The following is a 4,136-nucleotide window of genomic DNA, read 5'->3' as shown; positions in this document are numbered from 1 at the left end:
TTTTTGTTCAAACACCGTTTTCTCACTCTACTTTAAAATTAGCGCGAAAAAAATTCACGCCGCAAAACAACTCGCTTTTTCGCTCCATTTCCTGTTTCGGCGTGACCAAAATCATACTCCAATTTGACTTCAAAAATCATGAAAATGTGTGAACAGATCTTAAAAAAAAGACAGCGCCCCAATACAATTCAAATTCTTTGAATTGTAAAAAATAGGAGCGCTATAATAGCCGGCTGAGAAGATGAGGGCGGGTATTAAAAAATCTCTGAAAAAAGTTGCTTGAGTGTATGGGGCTGAAAATTTTAGGGCAACAATAACTGGTGCAGGACGAACAATAAATTTTTCAGCATATTCTCAAACGCTGACTAATTGTTGAAGACCTTGTCGTAGGGGTGAGCAATACGCTAACTAAAAGGTTTCAAAATCCATTATTACCGGTTAAAACAAACCACTATCAAGATTAAACGAATTTTTGTGCACTTTTCATTTTGACTTTTGGCGGTTAGCTACTGTTACTCGGGTTCAGCTCCTGAAAATCATTAAACATAACCGATCAATGTCGGACAAATTGCTCTCAAAACCGGCCAGCGGTTGGTTTCGGTAGTACCCAGCTGTGGCTAAGGGATAGTAGCATCAGGGGAGGGTACAAGCGATGGTGCTGGTGGTGTTGGGTGCAGGGTTCCGACGAGAAGGGGGTTCAAACCGTCAAATCGGGCAGAGGATGAGAGGGGTTGTTCAAAATTTTAAGAATAAGAACCACCCTTCACACCATAAAATTGATTTGGTAAAACGCATACTTAGAGACTATTAAGGAGCAGGGCTCTAAGATGGCTGCTCAGCCAGCTAATTCCCTCCCGGCTTCAACTGCTTATCCCGTTTTTGAGGACAAAAGTCAAATGGGTCCGACAAAAAATCGGTCAAGCAAAAAATCGCATTAAAAGAACACAAGACTCATTGCTTGAAACTTTGTTTGAGAGCAATTAATTAAGAGAACTACTTTAATAACGCGATACAAGAATAAAACAAGGATGTAAAAGTCAAAAACGGTCAGTCAAATATTTTGTATAAAAACACGCGAACCAATTCAAACTTCGTACGATAGCAATTTGCAAGTGGACTAAGCCAAGTATAGTAACGCCATCAAACAACTTAATGAAAAAAATGGCACCCGATGCATGATCCGTTTAAAAACTGGAATGCTAAAGTTTTCTCATCCCCCATTTTTACAGCCTGTTTTAGATGAACACAAGATTTCATAAGTTAGCCTTTAATCACCCAAATAAAGAATAGAGAGGCTTTTAGAACCAGCCATGCTTCGTCAATAGATTTGCATGATAAGTTAGCGCACATGAAGGGCATAGCAGTGCTGAGCTAACTTGTCGATTGGCTGCTTGATTTAGTTCAGCTTCTTAAATGACGTCATTGTTCCGACCCCTCTTGAGGGGGGGGGGGGGGGGGGGGGGAGGAGCTATATACTCAAATGGGTTTTTTTTGTTCAGTCAATTTTCGCCGATCGATATATTCATCGTAGAGAGTTGAGACTGGTATCATTAAAAGCTCGTCCAGCGTAGAAAATGGAATTAAAAAGTTTTTTTAATTTTCGCTTTCTGCAGGGAGTTATCGAGGTTTAAACTTCTGAGAAAAGTAGAGTGAATTCACGATGTTTTTATTCACATTTTCCGAAATTTTTGCATAAATTTTCGTCAATTTTAAGAATTTTAAGAATTTAAAAATATTTAAGAATAGTGTCGTTGATTTTATTTTCAAAGACAAACAATCATTGTTGATTATTCTGATTTAATTTTTTCGGTCAAAAACTCTAAATATTTCAAAATTCAGCTTTTCATCAAAAAACAGCACGAATTAAGCTACTTTAGTCTACTTTGATTAAGTTTGCCGGCAGTACACCCCAAAACAACACTAATACAATCTTTGTAGACTCATAGGGGGGTTATTTCTACTTAAATTTCCGCTGAGAGTGCTCTGTAATTAAAACTTTGCCGTTTTTGTTAACTTTACTCGTTGATTATCAAAAATGCAGAATTTATTTTTGAGTTTTCAACTAAGAAATTATTTAAATCTAAAACTTTCGAAAAATCAATTGTACCTAACGGAAAATAAAATTAGCGGGCTAGTTTTGGGCCAATCTTAAACTTTTACAATCGAAAAAGAATTCGGATTGAAATCAGTCGGTCGTTTTTTGAAAAGACCTTTTTTTTTTAATGATAAAGAACAGAACATATCAAATCAAAGCTCAGGAGTGATAGCTTCAATTGGCTTCCTAAGCAGCTCCAAGCTAATGCATTTAGTTTTTTACTTCAAAGTTTATGATCGTTTCGACTTTTAAAACAATGGCTTAATGAACTTTTCCTCTTTTTTTTCTTAATTTGTCAACTTGTAGCTCAGTGTCAGCAAATAAAGAATGCTTCATCATTCCACTGATTTAAAATTTAGTCTAGATAGCGGTTTTAAGCCTCGATAGTGTTTTCTGGCTTTGATACTACTAGATTTCAGATTTTTTTTGTTTTTAGATATTTGCAAGTTTTCCACTTTTTCTAGTCACATTATCTTATTATTAACAGTTCTCATACCACAATATTAGCGTTCAAAATAAAGCACAATTTAGCATATTAAAATCCTGAAAGATATAGATTATCGTTATAACGGCCTCGACCCTTCTTTCTTGAAGAAATTAATTGAATTTTTTAATTTTGTCCAACTGTCATTTTTACTTTGTCGTTTTGGTCGTATGAAATTTCCTGAATAGTGATAGGCCTCACTGACTTTTGATGGAAGAATAGATGAGCCAATATTCTGATATTAGTAGATAGCTGATGTCTTTCATGACTTTGAAAACAATCGTTTTCCAAAACTAATTTTTTTGTATTTCGCAAGTTTGTTCTTTTTATTTTACTTCTTGTTTCCTAATCTCGTCAATCACAGGTCAAATTTGACATTATGGGTGTCAAGAAAAAGTGTCAGAAGGTATTGATGTCCCAAAATCTAATTTTTTAACGAATGCGTTATGCTCTTACTGATTTCGACACCGGTTTTTCACAAAAAAAAGTAAATTAATTTGATTTCTGTCATATTTGACGTTCTTTTTGTAGACGCCAGACATATTCTGGATAATTGCAGGTCTCAATGGCTTCCTTTGGATGAATAAATGACCCTATTTAAATATCTCATTTTGTAATTAATGTCTTTCATGACTTTGGATATAATTTTGTTTCGAAAAAAAAATCAAAATTATTACATACTTTTGCCATTTTCTCTTTTTTGTCTACTTGTTAGCTAGTCTCACTAATAAATGGCCTCATACTACACCACTGACGTTTCAAGAAAGCGCAATCAGATATATTTTGAGGGCCAAAATATGGCTTGACGGTTTTGACAGCGTTTTCTGGCAAGTTTCAATTGAAATTTTGTTTGTTGTTTTTTTGTTGTTCTTTCTAGCCGCTCAAAAAAATTGATAAGGACAGGTCCTAATGCCCTTCTATAGAATCATGGGTAATCGTAAACCTTTGGGATATTTTACATGATTTCTTATGGTTTTCATTGAAGTTAATTTAAAAAAAAATGCCAATTTTTTAACTTTGCTGTTTTTGTTTTTTTTTCTGTCTAATGGTTACCAAACCTTTTTATGGACTGGTCCATATTTTTTCTGGTGATTTTTGAGTTAATTTGTGTAGTTTTAGGTTTATCTGACGGTATGTTGACTTTTGCTATTAATTTTGTTTTTTAAAACGGACAAAGTTTTTGAAGTAATTAATGTTTGTTGTTGTTTGATTTTGCTGTTCGTCTTGACTCGCTTTCTTAATATTGGCATCTCACTGCAATCTAAGGCTTCAATTTTTACTCCTCTGAGTTAATTGCTTTGGAGGCTATCTTATCGTTCATACACATTTTTTTTTTTTGAAAAATACTTGGGGGTTTTTTGGGATTCCCAAAAAATAATTTTTGGGTTGTTCTATCTGTTCCTCATTTGGTAGACAAATATGCCAAATTTTTGGATGGACGGGGTCGGAACCTTATGTGCCATCGCACATTACCGAGCCGCCTTGTTGCTATTTTAGCAACAAATAAACAATCTGAAAACTGCTGTTTTATATAGGTTAAAGTTGAACAAAACACGC

This window comes from Convolutriloba macropyga, chromosome 7 (genome assembly GCF_964194025.1).
Source record: "Convolutriloba macropyga chromosome 7, txConMacr16.3, whole genome shotgun sequence".
Lineage (NCBI taxonomy): Eukaryota > Metazoa > Xenacoelomorpha > Acoela > Convolutidae > Convolutriloba > Convolutriloba macropyga.
This window is presented reverse-complemented; position numbering follows the sequence as displayed.